The sequence below is a fragment of the Bubalus bubalis genome, chromosome 2 (genome assembly GCF_019923935.1).
Source record: "Bubalus bubalis isolate 160015118507 breed Murrah chromosome 2, NDDB_SH_1, whole genome shotgun sequence".
NCBI classification, from domain to species: Eukaryota; Metazoa; Chordata; class Mammalia; order Artiodactyla; family Bovidae; genus Bubalus; species Bubalus bubalis.
In genome coordinates, this window is record NC_059158.1 from 37,520,178 (window position 1) to 37,538,962 (window position 18,785).

The 18,785-nt window shown below is 51.8% G+C and overlaps 1 protein-coding gene and 1 non-coding gene across 2 annotated transcripts in view; one reads left to right on the forward strand and one right to left on the reverse strand.

Annotated features, from left to right (window-relative positions):
• Window positions 1-18,785, forward strand: part of LRFN2 (leucine rich repeat and fibronectin type III domain containing 2) — a 41,971-nt gene that overhangs the window by 18,010 nt on the left and 5,176 nt on the right. The gene's annotated exons all lie outside the window — the stretch shown is intronic.
• LOC112583059 lies at window positions 7,374-7,476 on the reverse strand. Its single transcript, XR_003107420.2, has one exon. It is a non-coding gene; the product is annotated as a U6 spliceosomal RNA (small nuclear RNA).

Here is an 18,785-nt window from a genome sequence, read left to right on the forward strand (position 1 = left end):
GTGGCAGGGAGAGTCAGGAAGGCATCGTTAGGAAACCTCAAAGCCCAGTTGCCTTGTGTGGACTTATTGCTAAGGGCTTGAGAGCATTCAGGGAGGGGGGGGAAGTCAAGGTCTTGGGACTAATTCGGTTGTTCATTCTTTAAAACTCTTTTGTGACTCTTTAAAATGGGCATAGTTCTTGCTACTCCCATAGACTGAGAAAAGTCCAGAGTGAAAAGGGGACAGTTCAAGGTCATCCAGGCCCACCTTCTCATTTCTTCACCAGTCCTTACAATGCCCACCACCCTTCCTACCCATCATCCCCACCCCTACCACCTTCTTGGAATGCTGATTGGCCCCACATGAGGGATAACTTCCAGACACAAGAACCTGCCCTCCTTTTTATTCAAGAGCCCAGACCACCGCTGGGTGCCTTTAAGTTGAGAGGTTTTTTGTTTTTTTTTTCCCTTACAGGCCCCAAACTTTACCTCTCTCTACCACCTAGCCTTAGATTCTGTCTTCATCCTCATCAGGCATAAAACTCATTCTTCTTCCACAATATTTAATTTTTGCAGATAATTCTCCTGGCTCACCTAGTACTATTTGTTTTTTCAAATTCAAGATCCTCCCTCCCTGCTGCCTTCCACTTCTGCCTTTCACTTTTAGTCATCCTAGAGGTTTTCATCTGCTGCTTATGATGCCAGGTCTGGGCCACTCGTGGGGAAGACAACTGGGAACAGGACACCCTCACCCTTCTGCAGCTCATATTTCCCAGGGAGGGAGGCATTAAAGGACTGTGTACTTGTATAGTCTGATTCAGATACCATAGCTATGATAAGCTGTGTGAGGCTTGACAAGAGCAGATGCTGGGGAGGTCAGAGAAGGCTTCCTGGACGAGGTGACCCAGAAGGTCAAGTAGGAGCTCAATCAGGGAAGAAATGTGGGCGGCACTGCCGGTAAAGGACTGCCGTGTTTGTCCCTGGAGCAAGGAGGGACCTGGGCTGTGTCCCTTGCTTCAGATGCGTGTCAGGTCATGCCCTCCTGCATGTGTGGGATCCAGCAACTGGATGCAGCCTGACCAGAACAGAGTGGACTGCATCTGAAGTCCCCCACATCTGAAGGCAGCCTCAGGCCCCCTGGTCTCCTCTGATCCAACTCCCACACAGACAAGGTAGCCCTACAAAGCCACTCCCCTCACATGTTCTGAAGCCCCCACACCCCCTCCTCCCTGGGTTCTTCCCAGTCTGAAGTGGCCCCAGGGATGTGTGGCCACCTGGTTGGTATGTGGGCATTATAAGTGAGGTCAGTGTTTGGACATCACAACAAACATCCTGGCGTCCTCCAGTTCAAGCCTTCTTAATGACTTTTGATCTGCCATAAAACATTTTAAAAATTTACTCATCTTGTTTTACATGTTTTTATGTTGCAAGTCCTTGTATGCACTTGGTTGAAGGTCATACGTGTGTGCTTGGTCACTCAGTCATGTCCAACTCTGCAACCCCGTGGACTGTAGCCAGCCAGGCTCCTCTGTCCATGGAATTCTCCAGGCAAGAATACTGGAGTGGATTGCCATTCCCTTCTCCAGGGGATCTTCCTGACCCACGGATTGAACCCGTGTCTCCTGTATTGTAGGCGGATTCTCTACCATCTGAGCCACCAAGAGAGCCCTGGTTGCTCAGGTCAGTGGTCAGTGGAATTATAAGTCACAAAGGCAGTTGATGGGGGTTAGGTCAAAAGTACTGAGTGGTTGTGGGCGGTCTCTTCTCCAGCCATGACAATGAGAGTGAGAACCTACCTTTCTGAGAAATGGTTACATGCCAGGTACTCATCTAAGTTCATTCATTAACTCATTTAATTCTTGCAACATCCCAATGAAGAAGGTGCTGTTATGATCCTGATGAGAAAACTGAGATCCGAAGAGGTCAAGGTGTCTCACCTGGGATTTGACTCCGGAGCCTACACCTCGAGGCCTTGATAATACGTACTTAGCATCTGAGTGCTTGCTGTGTGCTTCTCGGGGCACCAAGCATGTGCACCACCCCTGGGAGGCAGCTGTTACGCCTAAGACCGCTTAACAGGGTAGGAATCTCTGGGATCAGAGAGGGTAAGTAAGCTGCCTAAGGTCTCCCAGCTTGAAAGTGGCAGAACCAGAATTCAAGTCTAGGTTGGCTGTGCTCCAGAGAGCTCCTGACCCTTCCTTTCCTTCCCAGGACATGAGTTAGGATGGAGAGGAGCAAGGCAAGTGTCTCGGGGTCACAGGTGGTGTGTTCAAAATAGAGGTCGGTGACCACATTTCCTTTCCAGACAGTGTAGCCGCTCCTTCCCAGCCACCTGGTCTATTAGCAAACCCAGGTCACTCAGAAGCACCAGGAGGAAACAGGGGGAATCTGAACCAGACCAGACCATCCCCCCCCAAACCATGCACACATAGAGGAGAGGCAGGATAGGGGAGTGCTTCAGGGAGGGGTCTCAGTTAAGACACAGGGAAGAACTTCCAGGCAGTCCTGGTGGTGTCTGGCGAGCAAAGCCAGGCTTCTTTGAGAGCAAGAGGCCTCGGCTGCCTGAAGGGCCTGGAGGGTTCCATCTGAGGCAGACAGGCTTTTTACTCCTTTATGCTGAAAAAAAAAAAAAAAACGATGGCCGTACCCTGGGCGTTCTAATGTGTGACTTGCCCTTTGAACACGGCTGCCTCCTCCCAGGGCTGAAATGAAACCTGGGTCATGAGTTCAGCCCTGGTGATGGGGGTGCTCCGGGGAGAGGAGGGAGATTTATGGCTCAGTCTCTGCCCTCCGTGAGCCGTCATCCCCTGGAGCAACCATGGCTGCTGCCTCCTCGGCCAAGCAAGGCCCAGGCCCAGCGCCAAGGGGCAGGGGGTTGTGGGGCGGGGAGGGGGCACCATGAGTCTCTGACAGCCCTGGGGCTCCCTGGCTCACAGAAGGCAGTGGAGGGAGCAGCCGATAGATCACAGCTGGGCTGTTGACCTTGAGTCTTAAGCAAAGTGAAGAATAAAAGGTCATATTTATTCCGTCAGAGCCACGGGAGCCGTGAAATATCGGAGTGTGAATAAAGACGGTGCTAAATCACTCACCACCGCTGGGGACTTGGCTGATCTGTCTTCTGGCCCCATCATCACCCACTGGGTGAGCTGGGGCTCAGTATACTCAGAGAAGGACGGAAAAGAAGAGATGGGGACTCCAGGGGACCCCTAACGGAATAGAGCGGTGCCAAGACCCCTGCGATTCATAGGCTTCTGGAGTGTAAGATATCCCTTGCCTCAAATGTCACCTCTAAATACCCCTGACCAGCCCACATGGAGCTGAGTCTGCCCTCCTTACCAGCCCCCAGCCCTTTCACCTTCTTTTAACCTGCTATGCTTTTTCTTTTTCCCATAGCACACTCCACTTTCTAACATATTATGTGATTTACCAGTTGTGTTCCTCACTTACTGTCTGCTTTCTCCCTGCCCGGAGTGTCAGCTCCACGGGGTGGAGACTTGTGTCTCCTGCTCATGGCTGTACCCCCAGCAGCAGTGGCACACGACAGATAGATGCCCCGTGAAAGTCAGATGAACAGATGAGTCTGGGAAGACTTTAGCAAAAGTCTAATCACAGCCTCTCACCAGGGAAGAGTGGCGACTCAGATTGGGGATGGGGCTTGCCCCAGGCCATCCAGCCTAGTGGGGGCTGCAGAGCTGGGAGATGAATCTGGGCACCTGCCTCCGGGGCTCAGGTGCTGTGTGGTCCAGGCTGCTCTCACGCCCATCAGAGGACGCGCTTGCCGGTCACATGCTATTAAATACCGGTAGGGCCCCAGAGCCGTGCAGCCTGGGGTGGGGTGGGCTGGAGTCTGGCTCGCTTCTTCCCTTGATTAAAACAAACAAACAAACAATGACAACCAGAAAAACCCCACACAGATAGTAAATTTACTGATAATTAGGTTCCTAACCCAAAAGGGGTCCAAAACTATGGGTTCCATGACTGGAGGATGTCAGGGAATTTTCCTTCCTGGGAATTTTCAAGGGGTAGAGGGGGAGTGAGGCGATAAGTGTGCATTAAGCACCTTCAGCCTCGCGTGGATCACTCACTCGGTTCCATCTCCCAGGCTGTGACGGAGTGTAGTGATAATAGGCAGCCTGAGCTCTGTGCCAAGCACAGTTATCGGTGCTTTTAGGTAATTCATTCATTTCCCTTGCCCAACAGCTCTTCAAAGTGGATAGCTTCTGTTATGGTCCTCATGGTACAGATGAGGAACTGGAGGCAAATACGCCATAAAATAAATGTTACTGTTCTGGGTGCTCTGGATGCAGTCAGCGAACAGAACACCCGGAGATCCTCAGCCTCATGGGGAACCGGCAACAAGCAGGATAAATGGGCAGATTATAGACATGCGGGGAGCAGTCAGTGCTCGGCCCAGAAGAATCCATCCACAGAGCAGGGTAAGGGGCACGGGGCTGGGGAGGGGTGTGGGCAGATGGCAATATTAAATAGTGGGGCTGGGCGGGCCTCCCTGAGAAGGTGAAGTGTGCAACGACTTGAAGGAGGTGAGTCAAGCAGGGGTCTGCAGGAAGGGCATTTCAGGCAGAGGGAACAGCCCGGGTGAGGCCTCAGGGTGGAGCATGTCTGGGGAGTAGCGGGAGCCAGGGTGGCTGCCGTAGAGGGAGACAGGGAGGGGCAGGGTCCGGGAGACTGGGCAGGGAGGTCGTGGGGCCAGACCACGTGGAGCCTTGCAGGTGCTTGGAGCATGTTTTCTCCACGTTCTGGCTTGTTCAAATGCTCGCCTCATCGAAATGCTCATGTTCACTGACAGCCTCAAGCCAGCACTCTCATCTCCTCACGCACTAATGAGGCTTCAACCCTAGCCAGTAGACATGCACACACAACACACCCACACACCTGCACACCAGTCAGTGGACACACACGCAGCTCCCCTGCCGGGCTTCACCCTCCATCCCACCTGTGTGGCTGGGAGAGTAGCAGGCAGCTCACCAGCCTAGCCCCCGCTGCAGCCGCAGCAGGGCCCCTCCCTGGCCCAACCAGGAGAGGGAGAAAGTGAGCCTGGGGCCTCGGACCTGTGCACCCCCAATAAACAGCGCTGGAGAGACTCCCAGGAAGCTCCAGAACTGTGTGCTGTGCTCACAGGATTACTTCCCTGCTGAGATCAGAGACCGAGGGCGGGCTGTCCTCCTGGGACCCTGAAGCACATTTGGAGGCTCATTGTCCCCACAGGAGCTGCTGCCCCCAGGCTGGGGGAGGGGGTGAGGGAGGGGAGGATACAAATACCGCTTTAAGTTGTTCCCAGTTAAAACCATGAGGATGCATGGCTAGGCCCAGGCCAGCCTCACCTGAAAACTCCCAACTCATGAGGAAGTCCCACAGTGAAGTTGATCTTCCCACTTAGTACAGGGGCAACAACCCCCAGACACCCCACCAATGTCCCCAGGCAGTTCACCTTTGCCACTGCAAGAGGTCCTACTGGGAGGTGGGTGGCTTGGATGGTGTTCATGTTCTCTATGACAACACTATGATGATAGTCAGATAGGTGATAGGTAGAAGACAGATAGATATGATAGATAAACAGATGATAGACGGATAGGTGATAAAGTAAGCATTCACTAGATACGTACATGATCTATTGACTATATATTGCATGTCAGCGCCTTCCTTAATTTAATTCTCATACGACTCTGCAGATTAGCTTTGCAGACTGCTTTTACAATCAAGACGACTAAGCTCTGGGAAGTTAAGCACTGGGGTAAAGATTATGCAGCCAGTAAGATGTGAGTCAGGACTGAAGCCCAGAGCCCAGGTCACTCTGGTGTCAAATCCCATTCAGAATTGGGGACCCGGTGCCCGAACTCCCACAGCCCTTTGATGACTGTGCCTGGCCTTCCCTCCTCCTGCCTCTCCCTCACTCCCATCACCCCTCTCCCGGTAATATTCTTGTGGAGTTCTAGATGTCAGAATTGGACACTGGAGCACAGAGAAGGAAGGTGACTTGCCCAAGGTCACACAGCAAGTTCATGAGAGAGCCAGGGTTAGAGCCTTGTCCCTCCAGCTGGACTGGAGAATATTTGGTGGGTGTGGACAGTTCCGCTTCTCCATCCACTGGACAGAGTGGCCTCCCCATTGCCCACAGAGGTTTTCTCCCTACACTGAGTCATCCCTTCCTGGTCAGCCTGCTTGTTAGAGGCAGAGATGTCCGGGGCAGGATCAGCAGAAGTGCAGGCTGGAGAAGTGCCGAGCGGGCTCCACGAGACCACCAGCTGAAAGGACATCTCTCCGTGGGGTAAGGCGGCAAGTACGATGGCCCTGCAGCTCAGTGAGCCGGAAGTCGAGCAGCCCCCTCGGTCGTGGGGTACAGCCTCAGGCACGTAACTTGGAGCACCTGTCAGTTTCTCAGTTCCTCATTCATGCAGAGCTGTTGAGGGTCCTCATAAAAAAAAAAAAATGACACCTCACCTTTGCAAGCACTTTACCGCGTGCAGACAGGAGCTTGGTAGGTTTTCCCAACAATCTCCTAGTCTCACTCAGCTAGTAGCTGCCAGGGCCAGGGTTTGAACTCGATCTTCAGGCACCAAATCCAAGTATCATCATGACTGCTTTTTTTCCCCAGTAAACTCTTGAGACCTCTAAGAAACAGCACAGAGAAACATTTATTGCTAAGTTGGTAAAGGTAATACTGATTACTGCTATTTTTTAAAAAAAATTTGTTGAAACATTAATTTAAAATGTGTTAATTTCTACTGATGGCTGCTTTTTATTGCACAAACATATCTTGAGCACTGTACTCAGTACTTAACAAATACTATTGTGTTTAAGTTTCACAAAGAGACTATAGGATCCATGCTATTAACCCATGTTGTAGGCAAGAAAACTGAGGGAGACTTAGAGATGTGAAGCGACTTACCTACATTGCATGGTCAATAAGCTTTTTTCACCCTAGCACAGACTTACCTAGAGAGTGATACAGTTCCCTTCTTCAAGAAGCTTCTGATCTGATAGAGGGAGGGGATTACAATGGGGGTAAAAGGCAACAAGCGTCTTTTTTGGCCACTTTGTTACTGTGCTAAAATATACATAGCATAAAATGTACCATTGTAACCATTTTTAAGTCTGTAGTGCAAGAACCTTAAGTATATTTGCATTGCTGTAGAATCCATCTTCACTTTTCCATCATCCTAAACTGAAACTCTGTGCCCATCTGATGCTAACTCCCCATTCCCTCCTCCCGCAGCCCCTAGCAAACATTTTTCTACTGTCAGTCTATGAATTTGACCACTCTAGGTACCTCCTGTAAGGGGAGACACGCGACATTTGTGTTTTGTGTCTGGCTTGTTTCACTCAGCATTATGTCCTCAAGATTCACCCAAGCTGTAACATGTGTCAACATTTCATAGAAATGCAGAATGCTTCATGAATTTGCATGTCATCCTTGTGCAAGGATCATCCTAATCTCTTCTGCATCATTCTGATTCAAGTATATTTGTAGCTTAAGTAAGCGCCGGCGTGACATTTTTAAGGAGTTGGCGCCACAGGTGACTTTGCCTCTGGGCGGTGCCCCTGGGAAATCACAGATCTGCTGGCTGGGCAGGGTTGTCTGATCGGGTATATCCCTGGGTGGCACTGACTTGGCATCTGCTGGCTGTTCTAGTGCGTTTGGAGGTGGCTGGTGGGGAATCTTCATTTTGTTCACTCCTGTGTTTACAACAAGGTATAATTGGTCTGACACCTTCTGTGTTTCTTCTGTAAGTGATGAATTGTTATTGAGCAAGTTTTTCTCAGCTCCTTGAGGAGATAAATGGCAATGATCATTGCCGTCGTCATTGTCGTTGGGGTACCGAGTGGCCCTGGAAAGGAGAGGAGGGGCAGTCATGTTTTCCCCAGCATACATCATGTCTCACACTGCAGGAGGTTGGTACTGCTCTCCCCATTTCTCATGTGAGCAAACTGAGGTTCAGAGAGAGGGAAAAAGACCCCGAGTTACACCATCAGTCGGGGGCAGAACCAGCCTTCAAAGAGAGGTTTCTGCCAGGTTCCAAAGACCACAGTTTTTTTCCCTGCGATGTGCCGACCTGGTGACTCAGATGATAAGGAATCTACCTGTGATGCAGGAGACCCAGGTTCAATTCCTGGGTCAGGGAAAATCCCCTGGAGAAGGGAATGGCTACCTGCTCCAGTATTCTTGCCTGGAGAATTCTGTGGACAGAGGAGCCTGTGGGCTGCAGTCCATGAGGTCGCAAAGAGTCAGACACGACAGAGTGACTAGCGCTTTGCATTTTGTATTGTGCTGACCCAATCCTCAGGGGCTGGAAGCCAAGGACAGTTAAATGCAGAGAAAAGTCCCATATCCATAGAAACGTGGATGAGGAGAGACAGAGAGAGAAGGATATACAGAGAGAGAGAGGCCTGGTGTGGGTAGGGGGCCTTGCCTGGGTGGGCTCAGCCGACAGTGGTGGAGACGTGACTTCAGGGAGCAGGATGGGAGCAGTATGGCTTAAACGTGGGTAATCTCAGGGCATTTCCATTAACCGCCTGCTCAGGGTGAGCTGTGGTTGCGATGTGGCTTCCCGAACGGAGTGGTGTCTTAGGGTGGGGGGCCTCAGGAAAAGTAGGGTCTACTTGAGGGAAATTGATGCTTTTCTAAGAGTTAAAACCCACCCCCGACACTCATACATGCAGAGAGGAGGGCCAAAGACAGATGGGCATGTGATCAGAGGGAAGCAGCTGGGGTGCAAGCTGGAGAGCAAGTCCCAAGGAGATGGTGGGGAGGGATGGAAATGTTCATTCCGGAGAAGTGGAAACGCAAGGCGGGGTGAGAGAGCTGCTGCACAGTTTGGGAAGCGCCAACATATGTTCAAGAAAGAAACGCCTTGTCCCGTGGGTGTCCCCATGGGGTTGAGTTGCGACTGGTGGGACCAAGCGGCAACTGTCAGACCTCAGCAGTGAGAGCAGGAATTCTGAGCTGCTCAGAGTTGCGTGAAGCTGGAGGTGGGGCTGTCTGGTGTGTCCGTGGAAGTGTGTGAGTGGAGGGCCAACAGCCAGAGGTGCCGATGGCCCCCTCGGCCCACCCTTCCTGTGATCTGAGAGTGGAGGTGGCAGAGGGAGGCCTAGAAGGAGCTGCAGCATCGTGGCGGGTCAAGCAGAGATAGGCCGGGCTGGAGGGCTGGCTGGGCCAGTGCAGAGTCCCACCACCAGAGCTCGGCCAGCATGCCTGAAGTAGGGCTGTGCACCTGCCTCCCCAGCTAGTATTTAATCTAACCTCATGCTGCGGATTCTTCTCTGGCCTCATTGGGACCAGATGACCCCCCTCGGTCAGAATCGGTAGCATCCTCTAAGCTCGTGATGGACCAGGGACAGTTTCAATTGCAGGCACTGGCTCACTTCATCCTCATAGCAAGCCAGTGAGGGAGGCTCTGTTGTCTGTCCCCCTCTACAAAGAGGTTAAGTGGTTTGCCCAAGGTCACAGAGCCAGTGAGCAATGGCACTGGGCTTGGAACTCTGGGGGTCCAGCCCCAGACTCACACGCTGACCTCTCGGCTTTACCCTCTTGATGAAGGGATGCCGTGGAACAGGGAGGAATTCCTGCCCTGACACTGTGGTCTCAGCCGAACACAGAGGCTGGTGGTTTCCCAAACCCTTGCCAGGTAGCTGGGTCTGTTGCAAGTGCCGGGTCATGGAGCAAAGGCAGGGCCTCCCCAGGTCAGATCCTCACCTGTCATCAGGTAAGTCCTGACCCTGGGGAGGTGGGTGAAGAGGCAGCTTGCTGGGACTTGGCTCCCTTTGGTTTATTTTCCAGTAATCTCCGCAATCACTCAGCCAGGGCTGAACGAACACTGTCACCAGGTATCATCTGAAAAAGACTTTTGGAGTCACATGCAGCAGGAGCATGGGGGATGGGATGGGGGGGGGGGGACATGCTGTTGAAGCCACGAGGGCTCCTGTTGGCCCAGCCAGGATCCAGGCACCTCCCACATCTCCCATGAGATGCTTGCAAGAGATTTGCCAGCCACGAACCCTTGAGGCTTGGATTTCCACTGTCAGAGATAAATGTTACTTTTAGCTCAGCATCACCCAGTCCTTTATATAACAAACTCTCCAGTGGCTCTTACTGTGCGCCAGACACTGATCCAGGTTCCCCATGAATCATGACTCATTTAAACTTTATAACATCCCCATAGAGGGGAGATTATAAATGCCTCATTTTACAGAAATAGGATATTTCTAGGAAAATAGGCCCCAAAAGGTAAAGAATTTGCCCCGCCTCCCACCACCAGTAAGTGATTTCAGCTACGAAGGGGCAGAAGCAGTGTTTGAACCCAGCATCCATCTATCTCCAGGATCACCACTGCCCTCTACCACCTCTCTTTCTAAAGGTGTCTATTCCTGAGAAGGGTGACAGTCATAATGGTGACTGGATTCATCAGGGACTTTTCTTAATAGAGATACAGCAGAAGTCTAAGGATAGCTAGTAAATGAAAAGTGGGAATGCAGGAATGTGCTATAGCAATAGGGAACCAGAGGGGCCAAAGCCTTTCTGGTTTGGCCTGGGGCTGGCCCAGCCTGTGGACCGTGGGTAAAGGGAGGCTGCTTGGAAAGGGGCTGGACCACAGGCTGAGTGAGAGGCAGAGAGGCAGAGCACTGTGGGGGAGGGGTGACAAGCTTGAGTCAGGCCTGGGGGAGCCCCAGAGAGACCCCAGTGAACCTAGAAGGCCCAGGAGCCAAGGGAAGCTGGAAGGGCTGAAAAGAAGGGCTGAAACTCTCCAGAGTCACGGAGAGAAGGCCTAGGAAGACAGAGCGCTCGGAGGCCTGGATTGAAGCCTACAAGATCAATTGTCCTTGTTTGGAGGGTGTCTGTGAGCCTGACAACACTCCCCGGCCTGGCCCACCTCTTTGGGGGTGCCGGGGCTCACGTGGGAGATGGCAGGACTCCTACCACCTGCTGGAGAGGGGCATAGAGCCTTGGTGAGTAGAACTCTGTGACGGTGGGCTGCTTCCCAGCTGCACTGTCCAGTGTAGTGGCCACTGGCCACTTGTGACCGTTGAGCCCTTGAAATATGCCTAGTGTGACGGAGGAACTGAACGGCCACGTATAGCTACTGCGTTTTATTTATTTTATTTGTTAGTCACTCAGTAACCCACTCTAGTACTCTTGCCTGGAGAATCCCATGGATGGAGGAGCTTGGTGGGCTACAGTCCACAGGTCGCAGAGTCGGACACGACTGAGCGACTTCACTTTCAGTTGTGTCTGACTCTTTGTGACTCCATGGACTGTAGCCCTCCAGGCTCCTCTGTCCGCAGGATTTTCCAGGCAAGAATACTAGAGTGGGTTGCCATTTCCTTCTCCAGGGGATCTTCCCCACCCTCCTACATTACAGGTGGATTCTTTACCAACAGAGCCACCTGGGAAGCCCAGCTACTGTATTGGGAAATGCCAATACAGAACATTCACTTCATTCAAAATGTTTTTGAGGGCCCACTATGTGCCAAGTATTGTTTGAGAGGCTGAGGAAATATCAGCGAACAAAGGAGACAAAAAACCCTTATCTTAACCCTGAACTGAGATTCTAGTGGAAGGAGAGAGAAAGAGATAATTAACAGGAAGCCTAGTAAATAAGCAAATGATAGTGACTGTCAGGCAATAAAAATGCAGTGGGAAAAGACAGAGCAGAGTAAGGGGCTTGCAGGGGGCAACAGATGGGGAAGCTGGCAGTGTTAAATAGGGCAGTTAGAGGAGGTGACGTTGGAGCAGAGTTGAAGGAGATGAGGCAGGGAGTGTAGGACATCTGGAGGAGGAGCATCCAGGTAAGGGCAACAGGCAGTGCAAAGGCCCTGTGGCAGGAGCACCCTTGGCAAGTCTGAGGGGTAGCAGGGAGGCCAGGAGACTGGTGCAGAGTGGGTGGGTTGAGTAGGATGAGGGGAACTGGGAGAGCTGAGAGGAGATCACAAAGGGCCTGTGGGGCACAAGAGACCCTGACCAGGTGAGACAGGCCTCACTGGGGGCATGGGGCAGAGGAAGGACTTGACCTGACCTGGGCCTTAACAGGACGCACTGGCCATTTGTAGAGGAGAGGTGGGGGTGGGTAGCCAGGGAGGTCATCTGAGGCCGGTGTAACCGGGAGTTTTGATCCCCAGCCCCGCCTGCTGTCCTCAGGGCTGTGGGAATGGATATTGGGGTTCTCTGCCTCGGAATCTCACTCCTGTTGAATGTGGCTCCTTTACTTTCTGATGGGCAAAATCATTGCCAATAAGACAGAGTGCCTCAGGCACCCAAGTGAGCCCCCGTGTTCTCAGGAGGGGCAGGGGCTGTGGGGCAGTGACTGAGCCTGGCCCCTGGCCCTTCTCAGAAGCTAATGAGAGGCTCTTGATTCTCGGAGCCCTCACTGAGTCGAGCCGGCTCTACAGGAATCCTGTTCTGAGAAGGAGCCACGGGCCTGCCCCTGTTATCACTCAGGGCCCTGCATTCAGGGAAGGCCAGCACCTGGCGCAAGACCAGAAGAGGGGATTCTGCGATACATATTGGTAATTACAGTCCTTCTCTCTAATTGCTCTCTGATCCCGAGATCAGAAACGACAAATACAAAAGACAGGTCCTTCCAGACCCACGGCAGTCTGTTCTGCTGAGTTTGAACACAGCCTCAGAATTCTTCTCAATACCAGCACTCGTCTAATCCTCGGAGCTGGCACACCAGACAAGGCCTCTAGAACCCAGCTCCTGGCTCCTAATTTGGTGATTTCATTTCCCACCACTCTCCCTTTCCATCACTCTGTTTTCGCCAAACCGGTCTTCTCAAGGTCCCTGCCTCAGGGCCTTTGCATTGGCAGCAGCTCCCTCTATGGGAAAACTGCCCACAGAGAACCAGGCAGCCCCCTCATTTCCTTCAGGCCTTCCCGAAGCTTTCAGAGCAGTAGGACAATGCTTACCACTCGTGGAACTCTCGTCTCTGATTAGCTCTGTGGCTTCAGGTCAATTCAGCTAATTCTTATCTCTAAAATGGGGAGCATTATTACGAGAGGTACTTCAGGGTTATCAAGAGCATTGATTGAGAGTGCTGGGTTCAAGTCTCGGCCAAGCACAAATGTTTTCTCTGTTGAGCAGATCACTTAACTCCTCTGAGCCTTGAGTTCTTCTTTTGTGTAAACTGGGGGTAATAGTACCTCCCTCATAGAGCTGCTGTGGGGATTAAATCAGTTAATACAGGTAGAGTGCTTAGAACACTGATTGGCATATAGTAAGTGTTCAATAAATGTTACCTGCCATTGTAGTAATATACATTTGTGTTTTTTGTGTTTTACTTGCTGTCAAACAGCTAGACACTGAGATTTGCTTCTGCCTTGATCTGATTCTGCCCAGTTGAGTTCAAGGTAATAATACGGTACAGGGAAGATCATGCTGGGTGGTCTGGCAGCCCTGGCTTACAAAGCTGGCTCAGCTGCCTTCCAGCTGTGTGAACTTGAGCAGGTGACTGATCTGCCTGAGCCTCAGTTTCTTCATCTGTAGTGTGCGGATAATTATTCCTACTCACAGAGTCAGTGTGCAGAATCAGAGAGACCCTGCCTATCAAGTTCTGGGTGCATAGTATGTACTCAATAAATCATATGCCATATAGACCCAGCCCCATGGTTCTCCTTCCTGGCAGCTGTGCAGGGAAGCCAACCGGCCCCTTTGGGACTGGCAGATAGAGGGAGGGGCTGGGGATCCAGGCTGCTTGCCTTGGTTTAATGAGGCCCTTTCATGTGCCCTGAGATGTCATGGCTGGCCAGGGAGCTTGGCAGGCTGGGGATTCTGTGAAGAGCCAGTAATGAGGGTGCAGAGCCAGCGAAGTGGAGTGGGGGCAGCTTGACGTGGTCTCCAAATTAGTGCCGGGGCTCAGCAGGAGGCTGGTGCATCGCTGATGGGGGAGTGGCGGGGGAGGGGGAGGAAGGGAGAGCACCTCAAAGTGCTGGGAGCTGAGGGGATGGAGGCTGGGGTGAAAGATGTGGTGTCTGCTCCCAACTCCAGGAAGGCAAGAATTGCATTTCTTGTGTAGACACCAGCACCAACTGCTTCCTCTTACACAAACACACACATTCCCCTTCAGTCACCTGCCCCCCCACACACACTCACCCCCTCTCTTTTTCTCTGTCACACACCTACACATAATGAACTCCTCAGGGTCACCTCATCATATCTGCAGGGGGCTGGATTAGTTAGGAGAGTCCAGCTCCTGGGGCAAATGGAGGCAAATGCAAAAGGCTCAAGCATGGGGGAGTTTGATGTTTTTCTCTCCCGGGGGTCCAGGGTGGTCTCCCGGGTTTGTCAGGAGGCCTTCCTCACATACAGACTTGGCAGGAGGCAGACCTCACATGCAGGTTTCCAGCACCCCTCGGGTGGGCCGAGGCTGGTCACCGCACCCAGGGTCCAGGGAGAATGGAGCAGGGACTCCCCCTGTTTCCGGGCCTGGCCCAGAGGTGTACACACTGCTGCTGCTGTGTCCCCTTTGCCAGAACTCACCACCTGGACACCGCCCAGGGCACAGGTGGCTGGGGAGTGTGGTCTGGAGTGAGCCCACGAAAGGGGGCCAGTCGTCAACGGTGGTCCGCTCACAGGCTTTGCCCCCAGGCTCAGGTGGCCTCTAAGAACCTCTCTCATCCCCATTCCCAGATGTTCCAGGAATAGTATAGCTTTAATGGTAGTAGTGGTAGTAAAGCTGCTGCTGCTGCTGCTAAGTCGCTTCAGTCGTGTCTGACTCTGTGCGACCCTATAGACGGCAGCCCACCAGGCTCCCCTGTCCCTGGGATTCTCCAGGCAAGAACACTGGAGCGGGTTGCCATTTCCTTCTCCAATGCATGAAAGTGAAAAGTGAAAGTGAAAGTGAAGTCGCTCAGTCGTGTCCGACTCTTAGCGACCCCATGGACTGCAGCCTACCAGGCTCCTCCATCCAGGGGATTTTCCAGGCAAGAGTACTGGAGTGGGGTGCCATGGCATTTTCCGGTAGTAAAGATAGCAGTAGCTTTAAAGGTAGCAGTTAGGGAAAAGTAGGCTTGGCCTGCAAGTGTCTCTGGGAGAGGTCATGTGGGGAGTCCCCTCAGAAGTACTGGGGGACATGTGGAGTCTCTGGGGCACTGAGGAAGCTGGGTAGAAGAGGGACATAGCAGTAACCAACGCTGGATGGAACCAGAACCTTTGTGTACCATTTGTATGTGAACACTTACACACACAAACACACACACACACACACACAAATACTCAGGCAGTCAACTCTCAAATGATAGACACACAGACATGTCTTCCACACATCTTTTCACACACACACACAGACACACACACATTCACTTGCACTCACACAGTCCAACACGTATCTACATGCAAGTTCATAAAGATTGTCAGGGGTGCCCTTCAAAGATGTAGAAAAATGCCTTTCCAGGAAGATTTCCTTTGGACCAGCCAGTGTCTGAGAGTCACCAGCCATCGTATTATATTTAACTAAGAATCCCTCAAATTTGTACAGGCCTTAACATTTAGCAAAGCGCTCTTTCATTCACTGCTCAACCATAGGGTAAATATTTACTCAGCCGTGACTCAAGGCCAGATACTATGAATTGGCAGAGGAGATGCAAAGATGAAGACACAGCCCATGTCCTCCAGGGAGACACGGGCATCTGTGGAGAAGGGCTCTATTGGAGGAAGGCAGGAGGGGCTGTGGGAGCAGAGAGTAGAGATGGGGTCGGAGGTGACGCTGAGTCAGGCCTCGAAAGACGAGGTCACCAGGTGGAAAAACACAAGTGATTTCCAGGATGAGGGTCTGCTCTGTGCAAAAGTGCCAGGTGGTAGATTTGGGGAGTGATGAGTGATTCCGAGAAGGCGGCAAAGTGCTGCCTTCAGCTGGAGTTCTACTAGATAAGATGTGATGCTACTGACATGAAGTAATGACAGTTTTCTCCGGAAAGGCAAGGAAAAAACAATTTTTTCCTTCTTGTCGTGTAAAGTATATGTTCTTATGTCACCTAGGATTCAGTCAAGGGAAAAAATGAGCACTCTAGATCTAAGAAGGAATCTGGTACTGGGGTGGGGTTACAGGTGATGGAATTGCTGAGGGGTGAGCATCGCAGAGATTAGCTATAGCCAGAAGCCACCGCCACCACCCAGCCCACCCCAGGACTTCAGGTACATGGAGGAGATGGTTTGATCAGAGCCTAAGATCCAGGTCGATCTGGCAGGAGCTAGAACCCCTGAAGGTGGGATCACAGAGGAGGCTCAGGAGCTGACAAGCAGATACCACTTGAAGCAGAAAAAGAGGAAGAAATACCTGGCTCTCCCCTCCTCCTACCTGCTAGGGCCTCCATTGGCCAACTCTACCTGGGAAGCAAAGGAGCTTGGGGGCAGGCAAGGGAGTCTGGGAAATGTAGTTCCTCGTCGTTCAGGAGTGGGCAGATGAAGGGAAGACAGATGGCAGAGAATAACCAGTATGAGAATGATGACCACTATGAGAGAGTAACCAATATGCCCCTGTGTGATTTCTTCTAAAACCTCTGCTATCAACTGTAGAAATCAGCTGTATATTTATTTGCTAGTGTTAAACTGAATGAACAAATACCAAAAGAATATTAATAGGGGGGGGAAAAAAAAAGGAGGAAAAACAGCTCAGAAGCAGCCACTTAACGCTTGTTTTGTTTTTCCTGGGTAAGTGCTTGGGGTGGCAGTTTTAAATTGTGCTTTAGAGCGTATGAGCTTAATTAAATTTAACACTTTGGAGCAACTTAAAATAGCAATTCATGTTTTCTACTAAAAGAGATGTTGCCAGTTTATGTGATGGAAAGAAATCTATCAGGATTTCAGGATGAGGCTTTCACAAAGAGGGCTATGACCCAATAGTTGTGCCAGACATCTTTTTTTTTTTTTTTTTTCTTGCCTCTCCAGATCCATTTGCCCCTTCTGCCCACTGCTGTGTGCCCTGAAAGGCTGACCAACGCGCGCCCATGAACTCTGGCTTTCAGCTGGGTTCGGTCATGGGGAGCAGTAGCAGAAGCCTGGGAAGAGGGAAGAGACTTGAGGCTGGGGTACCTGTCTGGTCCTCACCCTGTACCGTTGCCACTGGTTGTCTCTGTCCCTCAACCAAGTTTTCTAGACTGATGTGTCTCAACAGACGGTGATTCTGTCCCCAGATGGTAATGTCTGGAGACGTCTTTGGTTGTCATAACTGGGGAGGGGGGCTACTGGCACCCAGTGGGCAGAGGCCAGGGATGCTGCTAATAAACACATACAGTACACAGGACCGCCCCACCGCCAAAACTCATCACCCAAATGCCAGCAGTGCCAAGCCTGAGGCACCCTGCTCTGCCTAGGCCAGTGCTTCTCAAGGTATTTGTGGTGAACGACCAGCTTTCTTTTTTGCAGACCAATGCTTTTGTAAGAATATCATAGAAACACTTGATCAGAAAAAAATGATCACTCATTCAGGTGTCACAACCAGTGCTAAATGGCTGTAAAACATTCTTAAAGCTTACTCTCAACGTCTGTGCTGTCTGATCATGGACCAGGAACAAACAGCTCATGAACGACCACCCTCCTATGGGCCACACTCCGAGTAGTGCCGACCTGCGTGAGTCTCCTTCCTGAATCTGGAAACAGCTTGGCTGCGGCTAGCCCTGGGTCACTGCCTGTGCTCCGTGGTCCCCATCCCCTGTCCACGTCTTTGTAACGAGTCCCTTTACAAGTGGTCCTTTATCATCCCATTGCTCTGTGAGTGTGCCCTCTGCACCACAAGGCCTGACTGATTCTGAGTTGTTTTAAGAACATGGGCTAGGATGGGGGTGTGTGAGTGGAAGGGCAAGAATGGGATGGGAAGTCTGGACTGGGAGCCCAGCTCAGGACCCTGGACATCCCTTGTAGGTCATGGTTAGCCCTTGAAGACTGTTTCAGCGGCCAGGGGACACGTCCAGAGTTGTGCTTTAGCTGGAGCACTCTGGAAATGATGGTGCTGAGCACAGACTTCAAGGAAGCACAGCCAGAGGCGGGGAGGCCAGTTTGGAGAACATTGCATCCATCCAGACCAGACATGGCGAGGCCCAGGCAAAAGCATGAGTGTGGTGATGGAAAGTGGGAGAGGTTCAGAAGGCACAGCCTCCCAGCCAGAGTGCTAGTAGGGTGTGGGTAGGAGTGAAGTTGTTAATAACCTGGGTTCTTGGACTCTTTAATCAATGGAAATTGCTAAGGGTCAGATGAGAAATTCAGGCAGGGCTTTATTGGGGCTCCTGCTGCAGCACGAGGAAGCAGAAACAAGTACAGTTGCCCTTATTCACCCCCCGGCGGGGAGGGGGTTGAGCTGGTCCCTTAAATGGGACGAGCGTGGGATAGATTGGTGGATCAGGCTCAAAGGGTGGCTTGGGTGGTCTGCCCACCCCTGTGTTGGTGCTGCGTGCAGAGATCATGCACAGGACCCTGCTTTTGCTTCTAGCACCTCAGAAGTGGCAGTTGGGTTTTGGCCTTTTTGTAGCTTGTTATTTGCCCCAACTGTGCATGCACGAGTTACTTTCAGTCCCTTGTAGCTTCTTTGTCAGAGAAGGCAATGGCAACCCACTCCAGCACTCTTGCCTGGAAAATCCCATGGAGGGAGGAGCCTGGTGCGCTGCAGTCCATGGGGTCGCTAAGAGTTGGACACAACTGAGCGACTTCACTTTCATTTTTCACTTTCATGCATTGGAGAAGGAAATGGCAACCCACTCCAGTGTTCTTGCCTGGAGAATCCCAGGGACGGGGGAGCCTGGTGGGCTGCCGTCTATGGGGTCGCACAGAGTTGGACATGACTGAACCGACTTAGGAGCAGCAGC